This window comes from Triturus cristatus, chromosome 4_1 (genome assembly GCF_964204655.1).
Source record: "Triturus cristatus chromosome 4_1, aTriCri1.1, whole genome shotgun sequence".
In the NCBI taxonomy this organism is placed as follows: domain Eukaryota; kingdom Metazoa; phylum Chordata; class Amphibia; order Caudata; family Salamandridae; genus Triturus; species Triturus cristatus.
In genome coordinates, this window is record NC_140585.1 from 653,957,386 (window position 1) to 653,983,780 (window position 26,395).

Genomic DNA, 26,395 nt, shown 5'->3' on the forward strand with positions numbered 1-26,395 from the left:
TATGTAATGACACTGGTTCGTAAAAGTCTCATTGAAAGCAATATGTAAAAAAAAATCCTTCCTGGCGGGTACTCTAGTTATCGAGTTAGCAATCAATGTAACAAAATTCAGTAGTCCTTGGAGAACAAAAAGGTATCTATTCATATCAATAGAACATTAAATGTATCTTTGACACATCAGTATTTGCCAGGTGCTAATAAGTGAAGACACAGTCGAAACTTGAGACATTCAGCATATACAGGAACAGTCGGCCAAGAAGCCACAATGTAAACAGGCAGAGAATATTTATAATGGACAGGCTAGTAACTGATAGAGTGACTAACCCTGGTCTGATTGTTAATGTCTTGACAGTGTTTCGACCCTGTGAATAAGACCATCAACAGAACTACATATATTAATAACCCGGTGGTATTGAGAGCAGGGGTTTTGTATGGGGATCACCAAGCCTGAGATCTGAGAAAGATTTATGTATTAAAGTCTTTGTCATGGGATCACTGGTTAGTAGTGACAGCAATTATGGGCAAGGGTATATGATTAGCAGCGACCAGTGCAATCAATTGGAAGGCAGAACTACAAGATGAGGAGAGCGGCAGTGCTATAGTCATTGCCCAGCCTTGTAGCTTCTTTTGTAACGCTTATTGAGAACTAGGTAACTAATGTTCTCACCAGAATGTTTACTACTTATTGCTTCAAAAAGTCCTTTATGAAGTTATAAAGCATTGTCATCATGCACATAAATAACCTGAGGTTCATTATTGGCATAGTTGGCCACTATTGTGTTTTGTAACCACTTATGTAACAAAGGAATTCATTTTCCCAGATTGGTCTTTGCCAGAATGTCAGTTTCTGCAGAAGTACCTATGATTATTAGGCTTGAAAATGCTTCTGAAGCACACTATGAGAATTTTGTTATGTGTTGCTGTGATAGAATGAGGTAGGTATCAGCAGCTTGTGTTTTGCAGCAATGTAATGATGATGATGTGGTGTGCAATGACCACAAAACCCAATGTTTCACCACAGCTGTGGATGTGAACAGAATTTTACAGTGCTTTCTATATAGACTTCATAAACTAGATTAAAATGGTGCATGCCTAAACCAAAACTCATTCCAGAATGAATCTGTATGACTGGTATAGCCTTCAATATCATAGGCAGAGTAGAATAAAGAGTACACAAACCCTCTCCTATGCCTAATCCTACTGTACTTGATTTACACACTATGGGCTCTATCACAAGTCTGGAACTCCACAGACCGCCAGACTCATGGGGGCGTGGCGGTCTCCCGACAGCCCTATTATGATTCGGGCGTTCGGACCTCAACAGTCTCGCGGCAGTGGCCACATTCCCTGGTGGTGTTGCAGCAGTGTAGAGGCAGTAATATGCTTAGTGGGACCACTGCGGTCCTGCCAAACATATTACAAGTTTCCTCTCCACTATGGTTTTCATGGTGGTTCCACCCCCATGAAAACTGTGGCAGAGAGGAAACAAAGGGGGCCCTAAAGGGCCCCTGGTGCCTCACGCCCTGTGGATGCACGCATGGGGGCACAACATGCGACCCCCTGTGTGCATGCACCTCAGTTCCGGCATGGCATGGACTTCACTGCCCATGGCGTGCAGGAACTGTCTTTGGCGTTCCCATTGCGGTGCCCATTTTCAGAGCATCGCCGTGGGACCGTCAAAAACAAAGCCCGCCAGACAGGAGGAAACTCCTAATCAGGAAGGTGGCCGGAACACAGCTTTGGCAGTGTGGTGGTGAGCAGGACACAACGCCCAACCGCCAAAGTGTTAATCAGGCCCCAAGCGTTCACAGAAAGGAAGGTGCAAATAAACCTAATCTGCAAGTGCAAAATTCACTGATCATGCTTCACAGAATGGTGATCAGTGGCCATTCCACTTACTGGTCAGAAAATCATTGCAGACAATTAGTCAGTTTAATAGGTTACCCCAGGTTTAATTGTGAAGATCAAAGTGCAACAACAAGTCTGCTGCTTATTACCAAGGGCCTGCAGTTTGTTTTGTGTACTTGCAAACTCATAGTGTTATAGCTATATAAAAACATATTGCCGTTTGTTGACCATCCTAAACCACTAAAAATGACCCTCCCATGGTTGAAAAGGGTACACAATAATATTTCTTTGTAATGTTAGAAAAAGGATGCACTCTGTAGTTAAAATGCATTGGAAAAATAAATCATTGGCTTTGACGCATTTCACCATGCATACACTGTATCAGATTGTCTTCTGTGTGTCCTCTGTGTGGACAAGTCACTGAAGTATGCATGGTAGACAGTGGTGGTAGCCAGGCACTTGTTTTCATTTTGTGACTCAGGGGCCCTCATTGCTGCGCTTTTACATGAGGTAATTCTGGAACACTTACCCACAGCTTTGACCAAGAAGAGTGGTTCTGATTGCCTAAGACCCCTTAAGCCCTCTGGTGTTGTTCAACACAGCCTCAGTCCAAATCCTCAAAGAAAAGGGCAAGTGTGCAATGCACTAATGTTATGTTATGTTAACCTCATTTGGTAACGTGCACATATACTAAAAAAGTGTCCCGGCGCGAAAGACAACAGCAAGAGAGGAAGGGAAGCTTGAAATATCGGCAAGAAATCGTGCCCCAAAGGCAATTACTGGAAGAGTAACGATTTTAATTGTTTTTTAAATAGCCTAAGGCTATCCGTGTTCCGTAGATCGAAGGGCAAGGTATTCCAGGCTCTGGCCGCTTTCACTGAGAAAGAGCAGCCACCTAGCCTTATCAAGCGGAACCTGAGGACCACCGCGAGGCATTGACCCAACGAGCGACGCTGCCGAGAAGGCTCATAAAATGAAAAACGCCTTCTAAGGTAGTGAGGCCCGGTCTGATAGAGAGCACCGTGGGCCAATACCAAGGCCTTAAACCATACTCGCTGCTCAACCGGGAGCCAGTGTAATGCTCGAAGGTTCTGGCTAGCGCTAGATCTAACTGGCAAGCCCAGTAGAGTTCTAGCCATCGCGTTCTGTACAATCTGTAACCTTTTTAATTGGTAGGCCGGAATTCCGAGATACAAAGCGTTAGCATAATCCAGCCTGGACAAAATAAGTGCCTGTGTTACCATTTCCTTGGCATTTTTAGGAAGCAACGGCAGGATCTTCTTAAGACGTTTAAGCATGCCAAAACACGCCCCGCTAGTTTGCTAATCTGGGTCGAGAATCTTAGGTCCTCGCCAAACCAGATACCCAGGTTTTTAGCTGGGCATCCTAAAGCACTCTGCAAAGGATAGCCAACCGGCCAGATCTCTTCCCTAAAGTTAGAGGGAAAGGCACCATAGAGGAGCACTTCAGATTTCTTCTCACTACACTTTAATTGGGCCTTAGCTAACCATTTAAAAACTTCTGCAAGGCAAGTCTTGGCAATGGTAGGGGAGAAGTCCATTTTGCTCCATGTGAAGAGGAGCTGGGTATCATCAGCGTAGACTATAATCCTCGCACCCAGCTCCTTGGCTAAATAAACCAAAGGAGTCATATAAACATTAAGAAGAAGAGGGCTAAGTGTAGAACCCTGCGGGACACCCGTATTCAAACTGCGCGGGGTAGAAGAAAAAGGCGGCAACCACACTTGCTGCGATCTATTGGCAAGGAAAGATTCAATCCATTTCCATACCTACCCAGTGATGCCAATGTGGGACAACCGGTGTCGAATGCGGCCGAGAGATCTAAAAGCACAAGTGCGGCTCTGCCGCCAGCACCCAGACAGTCTCTAATCGCCTCGACCAAAGCTGTCTCGGTACTATGAGATGCTCTAAAACCTGACTGGACAGAGTGGAGAGCACCAGAGATCTCAACAAACTCAGAGAGTTGTTTGTGGGCAGCTTTCTCACAGACCTTAGCTACGGCCGGAAGAAGGGAAATAGGACGATAACTGGCTGGACATGCAGGATCAAGAGAGGGTTTTTTCAGTAGTGGAAGGACTTTTGCTTGCTTTCACTCAAATGGAATCGTGGCAGTCTGAAGGGACAAATTCACCATATTGTTGACTTCCGGGTTAACTGTATCTGCAACCGCTGCTAAAAGCCTAGCACGGCAAGGATCAATAGGGGAACCTGATTTCAGCGATTTAAGTATCGTCAAGGTGTCCGAGAGGGAAATAGCTGAAAAAGTAGTCAAAGACGGGTCAACCATGCTTGACTTAGTCCCAATGGAAGAAGATTGTGTCACCAAAGACTGGCTAGAGGGCCCCAAACTATGCTGAATGGATTTAATTTTATTGCAGAAAAAGACTGAAAGTTTTTCGCACCAATCATTAGAACCCAGTAAGTGCCTTTTTTCAGCTCGAAGATCCAAAAAACTCTGCACAATTAAAAAAATTTCTTTGGAGTTGTTTTTAGATTGTGCAATACGCTCAGCAAAGCTATCATGCTATAATCTGTCATTGCACATACTCCGTTGGTTATGGCCAGTATTTATGGACTGTGACGCCACTTTATATGCATATTATCTCAAAAACTGGCTTTGTTAAAAAAGAGAAGCAGTGATGGTTTGTAGAACATATGCAAACTTTTACTCAACACTCAGTGGCCGAGCCTAAATGGTAAATCAAAAATATATACTTTAGGAAAACCTCTAGAACTGTGTATATGAGAACGGCTTGCAATCCATCAAAAAGGATGATATACAAAAACATCAGAGGTTTAAACAAAAAAGAAAAGCATTCCTACACTTACTAGCATAATCATCCTTGTTGAACTTGTGCAGGATTTCCTATAGCTCATTTGTGGTTTCAAAGTTACTTTTGGTACTGTGGAGTTCATACAAGTGTAGAAACCAGACATTTCTCAATACCTCACTCTACTACTCAGGAGTTAATCGTTTTCTTTCAGTTGTGATATCAAGTCAATATTGTGGAGCAATCTGCATATATCAAGCTGGGTTTTCAGATAGACAGCTCTAGTTTGTCAGTGGTTGTATGATTGTGTATAGATTACAAAAATATTGTGGTCAACAATATTGTGTTCCACAATATAAACATTATGGTAAGTGAATATACATATACAAATAATATGCTTGTAATTAACAGTATTCAAATGTTTTATATAGGTTGAATTATGTTTTATAAAAAATATATTTTTTAAATATATCAGTAACAAAAATAACAAGTAAACATTATTTTATTAATTTTGAAACAACATAAAGTGCATAAAACGTAATAAAATATAAAAAATGAAAAATAATATGACATTGTTAAATACGATAAATTCCTAATACACATTAAAAATAATTCCAAAATAAAATGGTTAATAAATTTTAATTAATGTTAAAGACTGCAAGACAAACATATAATTATTAATCATTTAAACATTATTTAAACATATTTGAGATCTATTTAACATTATAAACTATATTTAAAAAGTAATACAAATTTAAAGTTTTTAAAGTACTAAAAATATATAACGTTATGTTCAATTTGCAGGATAAAGTGATAAGTAGTAACCTAACTCCAATCCAAACACAAATCTAGCTAAACTCCTAAAGGAAAGTGGTACAGTACATACATTGGTAGCTTAAAATGTTAAATTTTCAATCCAGTCTGACAAATGGTGTGGAACGTGCCTGCATGGGGTGGGGGAAAGCAGATTTACTATTCTCACTCCAGTCTACTAAACATGGAAAATGCATACATACTTTGTATGCAAACAGGTGTACTATTCTAACTCTAGTCTAACAATCATTGGGAAAGTACACACATTGGAGAACAGATTTTATATTATAACTCCAGTCTAACAGACACTTTGGGGAGTACATTCATTAGGGTAAGGGGATTAGATTTACTATTCTAACTCCAATACAACAATCATGGAGGAAAGCACATACACTAAGCTGTGGGGGATCATGTTTACTGTTCCAACTCCATTCTAACAAACAATGTGGAAAGCCAGTACATTGAGGGGGGTCACATTTACTCTTCTAACTGCAGTCTAACAAACAAATGGGAAAGTTCATACATTGGGTGGGAACAGATTTACTAGGCCAACTGCAATCTAACAAACATTGGGGAAAGTGCATACATTCGGGTGGGAGTGGCAGATTTAGTATTCTAACTCTAGTCTAACAAACAGTGCATACTTGGGGGTGAAGTCAGACCTATTATTCTACTAATTTAGCTAGTGCAACAAACAACAGGATAATTACATATAATGAGGAAATGGATAGATCTACAATTCTAATTACAATGTGAAAGTACATACATTGGGACATTTGGAGAAATGCATACATGGTGGTGGGGGGGTCGGATTTACTGTTCTAACTCCATTCTGACAAATATTGGGGAAACTGAATGCATTTTGGGTAAAGGCAAATTTAATACTCTAACTCCACTATAAACATCATTGGGGAACGTGCACCCAATGAAGGTGGTCATAATTGCTATTCTAACTCCAGTCTAATAAACATTTGGCCTAATGCATACATTGGGGATAGAGGAGACGTGTGCAAATATAATTATATATATATAATTAATTAACATTAAAATCATTTTAGAAATTAAAATGAATGATTTAAAATCCTAAATATATTACAAAGTTTAAAAACATTAAAATGAATCTTACAGAATATCAAATATCTCAGAATTGCAAAATAGTGATTTTTTAAATTTTAAATGAATATTAATAATGAAAATAAACACTCTCTATATCATTCACCCCCTATATAACGCAAAACATTAAAGAAAATAATAACACCAGTTTTGATAAAATAATTTATTTCTAGTTTTATTTAATTAAAACTAAAATTACTTCAGAAAAAACACCACTATATGGCCCACATACCAAAAAAGTAGATAATATAAAAATATGACAATCAAGCATTAAAAGTCTAAAATATTAAACAAGTAACAATAATTATTATACACTTTAAAAATGACAAAACATATCCAAACAGTAATACACAACACTAGCCAGCAGAACAATGCATAAAATAAGTTTACAAAATATACAGGTAAATATTTGTTATGAATTAGAAATATTTAACAGATATAAAATAATTAAAAATCACAATGTGGCATATTTAATGCATGAATAAATTAGTAACAGTTCAAATATGTATTACTTAGATACTACACTACCATGAAACCCATGGCCATAAATTAAAATGTATTAAATATATAAACAAATTAATATTAATTCAATAAAGTTATCATCAACTACCAATTAACCCCTAGTAAACCCCAAAAACATAAATTAAAGTTCACTTAACAATTTAAATCATGTAAACAAAAAACAACAAATATCGAATTAATCAGTATATCACTTTATACAAATGTTTACCAACCTCATTTTTTATTTTAAAATCTTTATTTCAGTTTAGCAAAAACCATAAATAGAGCAAGAAAATAAAACAACAATATTCTATAAAACAGTATGTGTCCGTCAACAATATTTGTCTAACAGCACCAGCAAGCAAGCATTGGCACAACCAGTAGGTCTCGCCTATGAGAGATATTGGCCTAGGAAATGTTTTACAGGCCTGTTGTACAGCAATACAGATGCTTTCCAGTGTGGCTAAAACTAATTTTAAAAAGTGATATGTTGCTGCCAGTGCTAATGCGTTTTTTTATGTTCATTAGCGCTGGCTGCATCATAGTCTTTTTTATTTATTATTACTATTATTATTACTATTATTATTATTTTTAGCCACACTGCTATACGGTATGGCTACACCTCATACCCCAAAGTAGGCAATGCCCATGCTGTACAGAAGGCAATTACTGAGCCAATAGTCTCAAAGATGAGGCCTATTGGCTTTATCAGTGTTTCTTAGATCTACGCACAGTTCTGTAATTCTGAGCAATTCAGTTATTCTCCTCATGCATGACAAAGAAAAAAATATGATATTCGGCAAAAAACAGAGAAATCCTGTCATATAAAGAAAGCAATTGCACCTGTATCCATGTCTTAATGAATATATGTTTTGAAGTAATTAACATCTGTTGTCACAATAAAAGCAGATTACATCTGTTGTCACAATCAACATCCATTTCAAAGGGGAAAAGAGCTTCTCTGTACTGTGTGCGCAACAGAAACGCATAGATACAAATGGCAAGAGGTTCAACAGGGAAGAGAAAAATAAAAGTAGTACTTCAGTCACAGCGTAATCAGTAGAAGGAGGGCAATCAAGCTGAAGCAATCAGTACTTGGTCCATGCTCCAGCTGAAAGTAGAGGCAGTGAAGCCAGCCTGCGCTGACCAATTAGAAGGCAGCAAATAAGAGAATGAGTATGAGTATTGTTATTTCTAGAGCGCAGCTGCCACTCCTGGAGGAACATCCTGGCACTGAGCAGAAAAATGAGTGTGGCAGTGTAATCTTAGTCTAATTTGATTAGTCTTGGGGGATCAATGTGTCAGAGAATAAATGAGTAGCATGAGGGATCGGGGAGGCTATAGAGCCAAGTTTTGAGCTGCAATTTAAAAATCCTTTCTGAGTCTGTGAATCTTTACTCTGTTGGAAGCTGGTTCCAGGCCTTAGGGCCCAGGACTGTGAAGGATTTTCCTCCAGGGGTTTTTAGTCTGTGCTCATGAGGTTTGAGCAGGTTGGCTTGTGAGGAACAAGATGGCGTGTTGTTCTATTGGGGGTGACTATGGCCCGAGTCCACTGAAGGCTCTGAAAATAACTAAGAGGATTTTTAAAAGAACCCTTATGAACTGGCACCCAATAAAGTACTTTCAGGACTGCTGATGTCGAGGCGCGATGAGGGAGTTTTAATAAGAGTCTGGCAGCCCTATGTTGCACCACCTGACGTTTCTGTAAAGTTTGTTTAGAGGCCTTGCATATAGACTATACCAAAAGCCCAGCCTAGAGGTTATCAATCCATGCCAATGCCCGGTGGGAAGTCCCACAGTCTGTGAGTCATTGCAGCAAGATGACATGGGAGATGGTATTGAATACAGCTGATTGGTCTAGTAAAATCAGCACTGCATTTTTTCCTAAATCAAGTGTTAGTTTCAATGTATCTGCGACTCCCAGCAGGGCTGACTCCGTATAGTGTCTTGGACAGAAGCCGGACTGACAAGAATGTAAAATGTTACCTTCCTCCAGAAATGCTATTTGCTGGTCGTTGACCAACTTATCAGTGATTTAGCTTAGAGCAGGAAGCAAAGAAATTGGACGAAGATTAGAGAGGGTAGAGGGGTCAGCAAGTTGTTTTTTTCTGCAGCGGTTTAACCACCGATAGTTTCCAGTGACAATGAAGCCAATGAATGTGCACGACAGAGCGCATGCAGGCGAGACCGGAAAAGATACCATCGTAAAACAAATATATCATCCTGATGCAACTGTAAATAAAATAAAGCTGGTCTGACTCGTGTAATCTTTACTCTCTTAAGCAGAGAAATTAAACAAACTTTACAAAAATGCTTATGGTGCCAAAAAACATAACAAAGTGCATAGTATCCTGTTGAGATTACAATCACAACGCCATGCTCTAACCACCTAATCCCGCAATAAGACCAACATCCTGAACAAAAATGCATAAACATAGTATTATATAAACATATTCTAAAATACTTTTTACATCCACATATTGTAATAAAAACATGATACACTACAATAAAACAACATAACAAAAACAGTATTTTAGTCAAATGTAATTTAAAGTTCGATATTATTGTAAAAAAATGTTTTAGCTAAATACTTGTCTCCAATATTTTATCCTACAGTATTATTGTAGTCACAATATTTTGATCATAATACTAAGGCACAATTAGAGTTTGGATTTTGATATTTAGGGGGAACAGCTTTGTCAGTTTCCTTACATCAGCCACCAAATGTACAGCCTACTCGTCTCCACTAAGCCTTGGTGCTGATCAAAAGAGTCGTTATCAGAGTCTCTACCAGACAATTGAGGCAAACTAGAAAGAGGCCTCAGAGACTTTAAAGATCTGCCTTTTTAGTTCATTCATTGCTAGAATGGGCAGTCATGATAGCTCTTCCAGAGATTTAAACAGCCCTCTCAAATCTCCTCAAGTACAAAAAAAAATGCTCCTCTGAGAATGGTTTGAAGCATTCGGGATAGCCTACTGAATAAGATGTGGTTTAATGTCGCCTAGTGCTTAGCCATCAAACCTTCTTTCAAATTACTGAAACAGTCATGTTGAAATACATTTTATAACTTAAAAAACACTGATCAAAATAATGTGGATTTGAGAATAAAGGAATAATATGTGGCCAAAACACTAGGAGGTTATAGAAGTGTGTGTGAAAACATACTTTTTGCACAGATTTATATACTCAGATTGCATTTTGTGAATCACCAAACATATTTCAATCTGGGCAAATGGTGGATGGATGTCTAGGAGTCACACCTAAACCCAAATTTGGGTAAATCTGTAACCTCAACGTTAGAAAGTCTAGCCAACACGTGCAATAGACTATTGTGAAAAATTGGGTTGTTAACCCTACTCAAGCAAAAGCCACAATCCCTGTTAGGATGAACCACAAAAGTTATCAAATTAACCTGTGCTTAACCCTCTGGTAGCTTGGCACAAAGCAGTCAGGCTTAACCTTAGAGGCAATGTGTAAAGTATTTATACAGCACACAAACAGTAATAAAGTGAAAACACAACACATGTAAAATCCCACACCAATTTAGACAAACAGAGTAAAATGTAATAAATTATTGGACACCAGAATGACACAAATCTGATCAGTAGAACCGGAGTAATGAATTTCTAAAGTTCATGGTAAAAACTAGCACCTAAGAGATCAAAGCGCCAACCATGGACATCTAGTTGCGTGAGACTGCGTCAAAGTTGATGGATCACAAGTCGGATGCAAAAAGTGGAATGGACCCAGTCAGTGCTTACCTTAGGATTTAGAAGAAATTCCAGCACAAAGGTCTCTGAAAAGGTTGAAGTTCAGCAGGGCAAGGCTGCATGCATTGTCCAAGTAGGAGACCTTGTTGCTTTGGATCCACTGAACGAAGTCCTGATGAAGATTTCAATGTTCGGACTTAGTCAAAAATCTCCAGTAAGGTGAAGCTGAAGGTTGGAATTGATGAGAGTTCCACGAGGCCAGGTACCCCTTTGGCGAAGGACCGCTGAACAGGATTTGCTACTGTAGAGAAAAAGGTAATGGGAGCTGCCATACGTCTGGCCAAACGGCGATGCTCCTTAGGCAGATCGCCGAGCAAGTTGATCCCAGTCTCCTCTCAGTTATCAGAGCAGTTTTTAGCCCAAAAATGTGTAAGTACTAAGTTTTGAATTTTGGCTATCTGCACACCCTTCGCACCACCACCTAGGGTCCAGGAGGGGCACCACTTGGGAGGGTAGGGGATACTCAGGCTGGGTCCAGGTGCAAGCTTTTATTTTTCTTTACCTGAGGCTCTGATCAGGAGGCCAGCGGACTAGCCCTTGGAGTCACTTTGGTAGTCCTGTATTTGATAAGTTGAACAGGGCTCAAGTAGGGCAGGTTTCTGAGGATTCAAGAAAGCCTTCAGACCACAAAGCAGTCCATCCAGATGCAGAAAAGCAGTTGTCCCAAATACACAGCAGGCCACAGCAGCAGGCAATCCTCTGAGAGTCCTTCAGCAGGTCCGGAAATTGAACTGAAGAGTAGGTCTGATGGTTCTATTTTCATACCTGTTCCCTTTTTTTGAAGTAGACGTTTCTAGAGAATTCCCTTTGAAGTTTCCTGCTTCCCCTTTACTGGCTCCTGGCTGTTTGCCTGAACAGTGAAGGGATGACAAGTCCTTTGTGTGAAGGTTAGGCATATCTAATTCATTTCCAAGTAGGGCTGTGCCCAGCACTGCCTCCCCATCCTACCAGTGATGATCATCCATGTACATGTATTCTATCTATATTGTGGCTGTTTGAGAGGAGTAAGCAAAGCCCAATTGCCAACTACACCCAGTCATATGACCCAGTAACGGGCTGCATGCATCACATAGGGCAGAAAAATGCCAACTTTCTAAAAGTGTCATTTGAAAAATTGTAACTTGAAATCTAACTTTACTATTAAACAGGGTATTAAAATACAATTTCTCAGACACCAAACATGAAATGTTTAAGTGTTCCCAATCAAATGTTGGCACGTATTAAATTTAATAAGGCAACCCAATGTTATCCTATGAGAGAGGAAGGCCTCACAGTAGTGAAAAATTAATTTAGGCATTTTCCACTACCAGGACATGTACAAATTCAAAGGACATGTGCAAAACCTTTATTAGAATGCACCCTGCCCTATGGTCTACCTGAGACCTACCTATGGGTGACTTATATGTAATAAAAGGGAAGTTTAAGTTTTACCAAGGAGGTTATATTGCCAAGTTGAATTGGCAGTTTAAAACTGCATTCAGGCTGCAATGGCAGACATGGCACATGGTTTAATGGGCTACTTAAATGGCTGGGACAAAAAGTGATGAATGCCTACTAGTACCATTTATTTTACAGGTGCTGGGTATAGGGTGTACCACTTTACAAGTGGCGTACAAGTAAATTAAATACGCCAATCAGGTGTAAGCCAATTTTACCATGTTTAAATGCGTGAGCCCCAGCACTTTAGCACTGGTAAGTAGTGGTACAGTCCACAGAGTCCTAGAGTCAACAAAACAAATTGCAGCACAAATAAGAGGGTAATGGCAAACGGTTTAGGGGTTAAAGAAGTGTGTGTGAAAACCTACTTTTTGCGCGAATTTACATACTCAGATTGCATTTTGTGAATCACCAAACATATTTATATCTGGGCAAATGGTGGATGGATGTCTAGGAGTCACACCTAAACACAAATTTGGGTAAATCTGTAACCTCAACGTTAGAAAGTCTAGCCAACACGTGCAATAGACTATTGTGAAAAATTTGGTTGTTAACCCTACTCAAGCAAAAGCCACAATCCCTGTTAGGATGAACCACAAAAGTTATCAAATTAACCTGTGCTTAACCCTCTGGTAGCTTGGCACAAAGCAGTCAGGCTTAACCTTAGAGGCAATGTGTAAAGTATTTATACAGCACACAAACAGTAATAAAGTGAAAACACAACACATGTAAAATCCCACACCAATTTAGACAAACAGAGTAAAATGTAATAAATTATTGGACAACAGAATGACACAAATCTGATCAGTAGAACCGGAGTAATGAATTTCTAAAGTTCATGGTAAAAACTAGCACCTAAGGGATCAAAGCGCCAACCATGGACATCTAGTTGCGTGAGACTGGGTCAAAGTTGATGGATCACAAGTCGGATGCGAAAAGTGGAATGGACCCAGTCAGTGCTTTCCTTAGGACTTAGAAGAAATTCCAGCACAAAGGTCTCTGAAAAGGTAGAAGCTTAGCACGGCAAGGCTGCATGCGTTGTCCAAGTAGGAGACCTTGTTGCTTTGGATCCACTGAACGAAGTCCTGATGAAGATTGCAATGTTCGGACTTAGTCAAAAATCTCCAGTAAGGTGAGGCTGAAGTTTGGAATTGATGAGAGTTCCACGAGGCCAGGTAGCCCTTTGGCAAAGGACCGCTGAACAGGATTTGCTACTGTGGAGAAGAGGGTAATGGGAGCTGCCATACGTCTGGCCAAATGGCGATGCTCCTTAGGCAGATCGACAAACAAGTTGATCCCAGTCTCCTCTCAGTTCTCAGAGCAGTTTTTAGCCCAAAAATGTGTAAGTACTAAGTTTTGAATTTTGGCTATCTGGACTCCTTTAGCACCACCACCTAGGGTCAAGGAGGGGCACACCTTGGGAGGGTAGGGGTTACTCAGGCTGGGTCCAGGTGCAAGCTTTTCTTTTTCTTTACCTGAGGCTCTGATCAGGAGGCCAGCAGACTAACCCTTGCAGTCACTTTGGTAGTCCTGTATTTGATAAGTTGAACAGGGCTCAAGTAGGGCAGGTTTCTGAGGATTCAAGAAAGCCTTCAGACCACAAAGCAGCCCATCCAGATGCAGAAAAGCAGTTGTCCCAAATACACAGCAGGCCACAGCAGCAGGCAATCCTCTGAGAGTCCTTCAGCAGGTCTGGAAATTGAACTGAAGAGTAGGTCTGAGGGTTCTATTTTCATACCTGTTGCCTTCTTTGAAGTAGACGTTTCTAGAGAATTCCCTTTGAAGTTCTTGAAGTTTCCTGCTTCCCCTTTACTGGCTCCTAGCTGTTTGCCTGAACAGTGAAGGTATGACAAGTCCTTTGTGTGAAGGCTGGGCACATCTAATTCAACTGCAAGTAGGGCTGTGCCCAGCACTGCCTACCCATCCTACCAGTGATGATCATCCATGTCCCTGTATTCTATCTATATTGTGGCTGTTTGAGAGGAGTAAGCAAAGCCCAATTGCCAACTACACCCAGTCATATGACCCAGGAACAGGCTGCATGCCTCACATAGGGCAGAAAAATGCCAACTTTCTAAAAGTATCATTTGAAAAATTGTAACTTAAAATCTAACTTTACTATTAAACAGGGTTTTAAAATACAATTTCTCAGACACCAAACATGAAATGTTTAAGTGTTCCCAATCAAATGTTGGCACGTATTAAATTTAATAAGGCAACCCAATGTTATTCTATGAGAGCCGAAGGCCTCACAGTAGTGAAAAATGAATTTAGGCATTTCCCACTACCAGGACATGTACAAATTCAAAGGACATGTGCAAAACCTTTATTAGAATGCACCCTGCCCTATGGTCTACCTGTGGCCTACCTATGGGTGACTTATATGTAATAAAAGGGAAGTTTAAGTCTTACCAAGGAGGTTATATTGCCAAGTTGAATTGGCAGTTTAAGACTGCATTCAGGCTGCAATGGCAGACCTGGCACATGGTTTAATGGGCTACTTAAATGGCTGGCACAATAACTGATGAATGCCTACTAGTAGCATTTATTTTACAGGTGCTGGGTATAGGGTGTACCACTTTACAAGTGGCGTACAAGTAAATTAAATACGCCAATCAGGTGTAAGCCAATTTTACCATGTTTAAATGAGTGAGCCCCAGCACTTTAGCACTGGTAAGTAGTGGTACAGTCCACAGAGTCCTAGAGTCAACAAAACAAATTTCAGCACAAATAAGAGGGTAATTACAAACGGTTTAGGAGCTAAAGAGGTGTGTGTGAAAACCTACTTTTTGCGCAGATTTACATACTCAGATTGCATTTTGTGAATCACCAAACTTATTTCAATCTGTGAAAATGGTGGATGGATGTCTAGGAGTCACACCGTCACACACATTTGGGTAAATCTGTAACCTCAAGGTTAGAAAGTCTAGACAACACATGCAATAGACTATTGTGAAAAATTGGGTTGTTAACCATACTTAAGCAAAAGCCACAATCACTGTTAGAACGAACTACAAAAGTCATCAAATTAACCACATGGTAAACAGAGTCAACAAAAACAAATTTCAGCACAAATAAGAGGGTAACGGCAAAAGGTTTAGGGGAAGACCACTCTCAGCCTGCCAGGTCAAACAACTATTCACTGCATAACAAAGTTCAGTATATAAAAAAGAAGATTTAAATATTAACGTCTTTGGAGATCATTTTCTGTAATCCTGAAGCTGAATAACTCCATTACTTGGTAAGTATAACTTCAAAATTTTTATAAGAAAATAGGAAAAAACAGACAAGCAATAGCAAATGAAACTGTGACCTATCTATAACAGCAAATGAGCAAGAGAGGCTTACCTGTACGTCAACTTTAAATGTGTAACTTAATTTAAACATTTACAAAAAAGGTCATACAATTACAGCACAATAGTATATTCATTAAACATTCTTTTATCTCTCATTGCCATAATATTCCCCCTTCTCCTAGTCACTTTCTAAAGTGCCAGAAAAAGAGCCTTTAGAACATCAGGGCCTGTCATATACAGAAGAATTCCAGTGCTACTAGTCATTAAGACTGCTTTCCAACTTAAGTGTAGTGCAGAACACACATAAAATACCAACACTGGTAACAAGCAAATGTTGACTACTCCAAACCTTAAAATGAAAGGCTCTAGTGTGCAGGATGTATATTACCATTAATCACAGAAACCACTGCCTTCAATCCAAATCATAATCCCTTTCAATATCACAGTAGTCATGTTTTTCCTGATAACCTTTAGAAACAGTTATCTTAGCAATGCCTATCATTGCAAAGGCCCTTTTCCCCATCCCTGTTGTGCCTTTTACAATTACACACCTCCCTTGTTCTTCCACTGCCTTTCAATTTGGGCCACATGGGCCAGATGTTCACCATCCTGCTTAATGCCTGATGTCCACAGGCAGAAAACTGAAATCAATAGCACTTTTTAGTGAAGTTACGCTGTACTGAAAAAGAAGATGTTTTACACATATTCTCCATTCTGTCCCCAATTCCAAACACAGGCCGAACAGTGGTAAATATGCACAACTGTATAGCTAAACAATCTGCGGCAGTGACAAGAGAATAACAACCCCGTCTATGAAAATATAAACTCAACTTGTATCCAGTGCCAGCAATTTAAACTTCAAAAGCTTATATCAGATACTAAGGGCCAATGGTGTCACCAAATATATTTCAGAATACAATTCTTTAAATTACTTACCTAGATATTTTGACATTTGCAAATATCACTGCCATCTTAATGTGATTTAACTTGTGCATTGGGCTGTACACAGGTCTATTACCAGCATATCATTGTCAGAATATTGTATGTTATAAATACCATGTCATAAATATAATTTACAAAATATCAACCCATTAGAGTTAATATTGGAAAAACGTCATCCCGCTGGATGTTTTTGCTAATGATATTATAACACAATATTTATGTCAGACTACTTTCTGACAATAATCAAACTTTACAAGTTCCTTATAGGAATTAACTCTCAACTGCAGTGGAGAAAGTGGGTTTTTATTTTGTGATGGGGAGGCTCATACCAATTTTAAAAACGTGTACTAGTTAGCTCTCAATACAAGTCTCAGTGCAACACCTAGTAAAACCCTGGTAGCCATAGAACTATCAGAAAGCAGAATTTAATAACCGTCCAAATCCAGCTTCCTTTCCTGTTACTTGTTGACTTTATGCTTGTCCTTAACCATTGAAAACACTCCACCTTTTGGAAAGGTTTGCATTATAGAAAAACCATATAGACACATGCATGCATACATACATAAAAGCACCAATATAAGTATGATAGCTCTAAATGAAATCAGAGATTTCTTTTTATGTTTAAGGGAATAAAATCAGTTAGAAAAAGTAAAGCACCTTTGAAAAACAAAGGTTTTCAGTTGACCAGGACCTATGAATGATTCCAGGCTGACTGTGATGAACTGAAGGTCAAATACACGAAGCGGGGTATGCTGATCTAAGGTTTTACCTTCAGACTCTGAAATGGGTGTTGAAATCTTCCAGTCAGAAATGGTTAAATTATATGTCACATGAGAGTCCCTTAGAGTCAGATATGTCATTGTGAGCTCCCGCTGAAGGCATTGGTTTTGACACCAATAGCTCTGAACAAAACATAGCTGGTTTTCTTGGCAGCTGAGGGTGCTTTGCTTACCAGCTATGTGTGCCATCTCATCTCAGCCCAAGGTTTTACCTTTGGAGTGATTGACTTTGTTGTCAAAATCTTCCATCAGGCCAAGGGCCAAGGGTGTAAGCTGTTGCCATGCAGTAGTCCATAAGGCCAGATACATTTACCGTGAAGTCCCACTAAACACAGTTTTCAGCACAGCAAAAAGTTGTAAGTGAGATAAATGCAGTTTTCTTGCCCGCCTAGGATGCGACTTTCCTGGAAATACCACAACACCTTGTCCCAGTCGTTGCATGATATAAAATGACTGTGTTCCACTGTACTTTACTGCTAGGAAGCTGCCTTCTGGTAAGTTCTACAGCCCATAGTTTTTCAGGGCAGAGTTCCATGTACCAGGTCTCTCCCCAGCCAGTCTCCTGCAGAATCCAGTCCTTTATGATCAGCTGGGAGTCAGGAGTCCTTCAGAATTTTGTGTCCCAGAAACAGGTAAGCAAGAGGCCAATCTCTAGACCCTTGCATAACAGTTGAAGGCCAGATATCTTTGGGTCCTTGAGTGAGCACCTTTCTTCCAGCAGCAGCCAGGAGTCTGAAGTCTTCTTTCTCCCAGCAAGACTTTCTTATTCAGGTGGAGTATACCCAGGTCCTGGAATGTTCTGAGGTAGCTGAGGTATTGGATTTAACCTGTACACTAACCAGTGACTTGGAGAAATTCTGTCACTAAGTTTAACTATTTTCTCGCAGTTCCCCGCCTCCTCTCCGCCTTACTGAATGATTACCCAGGAGACCCTATTTCAATATTGCAGACGCACTCTGCCACCAGGCAGGCCTGTCTTCTGCGCATTAGCCTATTTAGATGACCTCTCCTCCCTCCTGACAGGGTCCAAGAGGGTTCTTCCCCCACTGTGACTGGAGACTGAGTATCTAGGAGGGTCCTAGGGATGCAAAGGTCTTCAAGTCAAAAGAGGTAGTGCTAAGGCTCTCGTTTATTTGGCCAAATGTTCTTATCCACTCCCAGACAGCCAATCACTGTCATGTGGACAGCAGTTAACACCTCCTTGTTCTTCCTGAGCTTAGAAGCAGGCCATTGCTTTCTAAACTAGGGTCCTTAGCCATCCCAGCTAAGGATGTGCATTTCAATACTGGTGCAATGATGAGTGACAGAATTGTTTTTAGGTCAGTGTTGGCTCAGGCAGTCTAAAGCACACCTTTACAAATGTACTTTTCTACTCAAGTTATCTCAAATTTGATTTTAACATAAAATCAGTTTTTGAAAATGAAGTAGCCAATAACTTTGAGTAACTTTGCTAGCATGTTCCCAGGACATAGAAAATTTAATATTTTAATCACACTTAGGCTTGTCCTATGGAAGATGTTGCTGTAACAAGACAGTGAAATAACTGTTAGGCCTTTAGTCACTGTGAGGGTGTACTTATATATGCAGTGTGGCATGTTTTCTGGTCTCGACAGCATTGTATATTATAATCCACAGATCTATTCCTTTATCAAGCTTGGATGGCGTTCATGTCAACTTCAGTTGCTTTGCTTCATTTTGTTGCTTTTCTCCCTTTATGTATTAGATCTAACCACAGGAGCTTTTTGGTGTTGTCTTCAGTAGAGTCATCATGTTTCCTGTTCAGAATGAAGAATTACAAACAGAGCCATGTTAAAACTACACCAAGTTGGTGTCTTTCCCTGCCTCCTAGTGTCACTAGAAAATTGCAGTAAAAAGGGGGAAAGATAAATTGATTTTTAAAGACTACTGTATACAATCATTGACAGTGCCAATCGGTCTTGCCTGCATGTAAAGGTAAAAGACACACAATTGATGGACGGAATGCAGAACAAATCAAAACATTCACCCCCAGTCAAGACATCTGGGTTAAATCCATCATTCTTTTGCTCCCATGCCACCCCAGTTTAGACCTGGCTATATGCAAATCAGTCTTGACCCTGTGCCTCATGGGAACAGTCCAGCCGAACTGCCAAACCAGATCCTCCCTGGACCGGAAACAAGCATCCTAGGACCGGTTTCGGGGTTTTACCCCTCTTCAGCCAGGATATCTTGAATCCAGTGGCACAGTGAGCCCAGGACTCACGTCTGAGCATACCTGGCGCACTTAGGGCGAGAAAGCAAAAGACACACAATTGATGTACAGAATGCAGAACAAATCAAAACATTCACCCCCAGTCAAGAGATCTGGGTTAAATCCATAATTCTTTTGCTCACCATGCCACCCCAGTTTAGACCTGGCTATATGCAAATCAGTCTTGACCCTGTGCCTCGTGGGAACAGTCCAGCCCGAACTGCTAAACCAGGTCCTCCCTGGACCGGAAACAAGCATTTTAGGACCGGTTTTGGGGTTTCACCCCTCTTCAGCCAGGATAGCTTGATTCCAGTTGCACAGTGAGCCCGGGACTCACATCTGAGCATACCTGGCGCACTTAGGGCGAGAAAGCAAAAGACACACAATTGATGCACGGAGTGCAAAACAAATCAAAACATTCACCCCCGGTCAAGAGATCTGGGTTAAATCCATCATTCTTTTGCTCACCATGCCACCCCAGTTTAGACCTGGCTATATGCAAATCAGTCTTAACTCTGTGCCTCATGGGAACAGTCCAGCCCAAACTGCCAAACCAGGTCCTCTCTGGACCAGAAACAAGCATCCTAGATCCGGTTTCGGGGTTTCACCCCTCTTCAGCCAGGATAGCTTAATTCCAGTGGCACAGTGAGTCCAGGACTGACATCTGAGCATACCTGGCACACTTAGGGCGAGAAAGCAAAAGACACACAATTGATGAACGGAATGCAGAACAAATCAAAACATTCACCCCCAGTCAAGAGATCTGGGTTAAATCCATAATTCTTTTGCTCACCATGCCACCCCAGTTTAGATCTGGCTATATGCAAATCAGTCTTGACCCTGTGCCTCATGGAAACAGTCCAGCCCAAACTGCCAAACCAGGTCCTCCCTGGACCGGAAACAAGCATCCTAGGACCGCTTTCGGGGTTTCACCCCTCTTCAGCCAGGATAGCTTGATATAAATGTAAGCAAGACCATTGTGGTTGGAGATATATATATATCTGGGGAACTGGAGACAAGTAAAATGTTAGAAGGACCATATGTGTCCGACTCCTACTGAATGAATGAAATGAAACGTACTGTATATACTGTACAGTTGGATTGCACTAGCTAATTATGATATCTGGATACGATATACGGAGGGAAAGCATCGCACAGGCTTCTCAGACTGAATATTTTAAACAGTTATGTTGTTTTAATAACTGGTGAATAGTTTCGACTGTAATTTTGATTTTCTGCACTTGCACTTTATTTCATATTTATTTTTGTATTTTTGCACAATGTAAGGCCCTAAAATCTATCAAGAATTTTTGTATTTATATAAGATAATTAGAAGTATTTCTTCTATTTCGATGCTGTGTAAAAACATATTTTTTAAAAAAGCGGACATTCTGTAAGTTTTTTTCACCACTTGCACTAGTACATATTGCGGATTGGCTCTGAGCAAGTCATGTGATCAAGACAGTGTTTTACTGTCGAAACGCGTAATGCTGGGCACAGGCTATCAGAGAATGCTACTAAATTGGATGCAATAAATCGCACTTGAAAACTCTATCAACACGCTGTGGTTCATACCTGTTTCTTGGGGGATCCCGAGCTGAACTGGATTGCGAAAACTCATATATATATATATATATATATATATTTATTCACTGAAAAAAAGCCATGGGTTTCTGGGGCGCTATAGTTAGCTGGACTCGTACAAAACCATTGAATTCCCCCGTTATAGTTAGTTCAGCTAACTATAACTCACGCGCCCGCAATGCACTGCTGATGACGTCACATATTACATCACTCATGACATGGTCAGTGACATCACTCATGACATCACTGATGACATCACTGATGGCATCATCCAGTGAATGTGTGTTTTTCTGAAAATTACATATGTTTTATATATGTATATCTCAAGGCCGATGGAAGAATAAATGGGTATATAAGTGTCTAAATGGATGATTTGTTTTTGAAAAATTGATTGTATAACTGACTGATTAAGTGTATCTTAGTGAATACATGGCTTAGTGAGTAATGTTTAAATATGTAAATATCTGTATCAGTCTCTCACTTTGTGTATAAGTGGCTGCATGAGTTGGTGAGTAGCTACATGAGTGTCTATATAGGTTATTAGTTGTTTTTTTGAGTATCAGTATGAGTGTCTGAGTGTCTGCATGGTTCGGTGGGGGTATTACGAAGTGCATAGGTGCATGAATGAGTGACTCACTGTTTGTATGTGTTGAAGACAGCATGTGTACAGGACTGTATGGGTGGATGAGTGTGTGCATGGGTGTGTTAGTGAGTGAATGACTGTCTCAATAGTGTATTTATGAGTAACTACATATGTTTTAAACTAGTATATGTGACTATTGGTGTATATAAGTGAGTATATGTGAGAGTGAGAGATTGGAAGAGTTCCTGTATGAATAAGTATGTGTTTCTATAAGTGATTGTTTAAAAGACTAAGTATGTGTAAGTTTCTGTAGAAGTAAGTGTGGTGGTGTGTGTATAACTGTATATGCAAGTAAATGGATGTTTGATTCTTTATTAGCATGAGTGACTATGTGTGTGAGTAACTCTATGGATGAGTGGCGTTGTGTAACAGGATGTATAGGTGTATGAGTACATATGATGAGTGAGTACATGTATGAGTGACTGTATGGGACTGTTGGTGAATGAGTGGATGTGTATGTGGATCTTAGAATTACTGAATAGGTTATTGTAACTGGTATTGGGAGAGGAGGTCTGCCACTCTATCACAAGGATGATGTCATCAGTGATGTCATTTGAGATGTCATGAGTGATGTCATATGTGACGTCATCAGCAGTGCATTGCGGGCGCGCGAGTTATAGTTAGCTGAACTAACTATAACTGGGGAATTTCAATGGTTTTGTACGAGTGAAAAGTCAAGCTAACTATAACGCCCCTGAAACCTTTGGTTTTTTCAGTGAATTTCTAAGGTTTTTTAAATGCTAATTCCTAACTATAACGTGCCTGAAACCTATGGTTTTTAAGTGAATTTCAAAGGTGTTTTTAAATGCTAATTTCTAACTATGCCTACAGAGATAGGACATGTGAAGAAAGAAGAAAAAACGCACAGAAAGAAAAAAAAGAAATGCAGAAAGAAGCAACAGAAGTCCTCAAAGACGAAGAAATGTGCAGGAAGAAAGATATCGTGCAGAAAGAACAAACAGAAGAGCAGAAAGAAGCCTTGTTGCACAATCATCCTGTACCCTCAACTTTTTCAGACGGATACTGGTGCTAACCAGTGCTATGTTAAAAGACACTCAGAATACTGTGAAAACACTAGGGAACACTATGCGTTGGGGTCCCCCTGTGATTAGCATGACCTCCTCTGTAAGCTCCTAGTATATAATAGGGCAGGGGATTAAAACTACCTCTTAAAATGCGCCACAGGGCGCATTTGCACACGTCACCTCAGGCCCAGTCCCCTCCCTTCCTCACGGTGTAAACACGCCCTGTGGCCGTTTTAAGTTGGGAGATTAAGTCCCCTAGAATCCTGAGGGTCCCAAGGGTCCACCTAGACCACTAGGTACCTCCAGTGAGCGCCACAGAGCTGCGTTGCAGAGAGATGTAAAAAGGGGCATGGCCTAGACCACCTCTCTGCAACGCAGGGCAGTGGCGCTTACTGGAAGCACGTGGTGGGCTAGTTGGCCCCCAGGGTCCCTCAGGATTGAAGGGGAATTATTTCCCCAACTTAAAACGCGCCACAGGGCGTGTTCACACATGTTAACTCAGGCCCTGTCCCCTCCCTTCACCACTGTGTAAACACGCCCTGTGGCCGTTTTTAGTTGGGAGATTAAGTTCATTTGAATCCTGAGGGTCCCTAGGGTCCAACTAGCCCACTAGGTACCTCCAGTATGCACCACAGAGCTGCGTTGCAGAGAGGTGTAAAAAGTGGCACGGCCTGGACCACCTCTCTGCAATGCAGCTCAGTGGCGCTTACTGGAAGCACCTGGTGGGCTAGTTAGCCCCCAGGGGCCCTCAGGATTGAAGGGGAATTATTTCCCCAACTTAAAACGCGCCATAGGGCGTGTTTGCACACGTCACCTCAGGCCCCGTCCCCTCCCTTCCCCACTATGTAAACACGCCCTGTGGCCATTTTAAGTTGGGAGATTAAGTCCCCTTGAATCCTGAGGGTGCCTAGGGGCAAAATAGCCCACTAGGTACGTCCAATAAGCGCCATTGCAGAGAGGTGCAAAAAGGGGCACGGCCTGCACCACCTCTCTGCAACGCAGAGCAGTGGCGCTTACTGGAGGCACCTGGTGGGCTAGTTGGCCCCCAGGATCCCTCAGGATTGAAAGGGAATTATTTCCCCAACTTAAAGCGCGCCACAGGGCGTGTTTGCACACGTCACCTCAGGCCCCGTCCCCTCCCTTCACCACTGTGTAAACGCACCCTGTGGCCATTCTAAGTTGAGAGATTAAGTCCCCTTGAATCCTAAGGGTCCCTAGGGTCAAACTAGCCCACTAGGTACCTCCAGTAAGCGCCTCAGAGCTGCGTTGCATAGAGGTGTAAAAAGGGACGTGGCCTCAGAACACCTGTCTGCAACGCAGCTTCCTGGCACATACTGGAAATACCTGTTGAGCAAGTTGGCCCTCACGGACCCTCAGTATTGAAGGGGAATTAATTCCCCAACTTACAACTGGCCATGGGGTGCATTTGCAGAGTGCTGCAAGGAGGGGGCATGCCCTCCGGCGTGATGCTGGTCTTTTATTTATTTTATTTTTTTAAGAAGGAGGGCTGTGTACCCCCCCTTCTTTTTCTAATTTATTGGCCCTGGGGACCCCATCCCCCAGGGCCTGCACCCTTTTTTGCTGGAAAAAATTAATTTGGAAGGGGGCCGCGTGGCCCCCTCCCAAGGCCTTAATCGGCCCCGGGGACTCCAACCCCCGGGTCATGGCTTTTTTTAAAATTTTATTCTTTAGGAGGGGGGCTGCGTTTCCCCCCTCGTCAGGCCACGTATGGCCCCGGGGACCCCATCCCCCAGGGCCGGCCTTTGTTTTTTATTATTTTAAAAAATATATATTTATAGAAATACCTAGGACATGCTGGACAAACCGTATGTACCTATCACCATGACAATTTGCGTGTCGGGCTAGTTGGCCCTCAGTGACCCTCAGTATAGAAGGGGAATTAATTCCCCAACTTACAACTGGCCAGGGGGCGCATTTGCAGAGTGCTGCAAGGAGGGGGCGTGGCCTCCGGCACAATGCCAGTCTTTTATTTATTTTATTTTTTTAAGAAGGAGGGCTGTGTGGCCCCCTTCTTTTCTAATTTATTGGCCCTGGGGACCCACACCCCCGGGGCATGACCTTTTTAAAAAAAAAAAATATTTAGGAGGGGGGCTGCGTTGCCCCCCTCCTCAGGCCACTTTTGGCCTGAGGACCCCATTCCCCGGGGCCAGCCTTTGTTTTTTATTATTTTTAAAAAATATATATTTATAGAAACACCTAGGACATGCTGGAAAAACCGTATGTACCTATCACCATGACGATTTGTGTGATATTTATTAAAAGGCGACTATGCATACAATGAAGCCACGTGGAATGTATTTACACCGCTAGTGAAGCTCTGACATGTCTAACGCCCTACCGTGCCTAATCCCGGCGCCCTCGCCAAGTAGACACCCTTGTCGTTTATTTATACAAACATGGGTAGCTATTGATGGGCACATTTAATACACACGCACACCAAGCCATTCAAAGGGGATTCGACAAAAATTCGACCAAACAAATGCAAGAAACCCCCCTCACGGTTATAAAACACACATCCACCGCTGGATGTGTAATACTTTTTATTTTACTCTCTGGAAAGGAGACAAACCTAACTTGAGAGTCACAGCGTGCTCCTGGCTGAGCCCAATGCTGTGTTACACCCACCAGTGCCCGCCGAGTGCCACACACCTCTGTGTTGTATTCCACCAGCTAGTGCGTATGCTATGACACTCTCTAGCCCATGTGCACTGTAACACCACCCTGTGAATATGTCATGCCACACTTGCCTTCGCACGGGTTATATTGCCCCATCTAACGTGCCTTCCTCGATGCCTATGTTATAGCGCACAGCGCTATGCCATACATATTACAATCTGGGATCCATATCTTTGTCACAGTGCATATGCAACGTTATACTCCCCAGCACATATTTTATATTACAACTTTAGAGACTAGTTAGGTTACACAACACTGCCCTGTGCATATTACACTCCAAGGCGCATATCGCATAGCACGCGCTAGTGCCTGTGCTATCTCGCGCTCTCCAATGAATCTGTCATCGCGCACAATGTATTACATATTAGATTTCACGCCCCGGTTCATCTTATATCACACTTTTTGGTGCATAGTTTATACCATATACTATATTTCAGTTTCAATCGTGCTCTCAGGACTATGTTCTATATAACACTGCGTCCACCTACCCTTTTCACAGGCATTACATTTTGCGATGGGGGGTGGAGGGTCGGGGGTGTTTCTGCCAAGTGAGCCCGGAGTCACAGTCACAAACGTCCTCTTCTTCCTGAATAAAAGTGAGATTATGCTGCATACTTGTTCATATTTTAAGTAGTTTGCACAGACACACATTTTAAAAACAATAAAGTTCCTAATACCCACCTTCTCTGAACAGTTAGCATGCTGCCCCATCCACCTCCTCCCTATCCTCTGTTGTCTGAATCCATGGACTAGCCTCCTCCCTCCTGCCATGCATGGTCTGATGTGCTGCCACTGCCCTCCATTTAGCATGATGTACCAGTCCATTCCTCCTGCCCTCCATTGCCCAATTCTATGGCCCATCATTGACCTCCTGCTTAGCCTCTGTGCTTAGCTTGCTGCCCCTATTCTCCTTCCCCCTGCCCTCC

The 26,395-nt window shown here is 41.4% G+C and overlaps 1 protein-coding gene across 3 annotated transcripts in view; it reads left to right on the forward strand.

Annotated features, from left to right (window-relative positions):
* ADAMTS20 (ADAM metallopeptidase with thrombospondin type 1 motif 20) overlaps window positions 1-26,395 on the forward strand; it is a 1,386,529-nt gene that overhangs the window by 1,283,258 nt on the left and 76,876 nt on the right. The gene's annotated exons all lie outside the window — the stretch shown is intronic.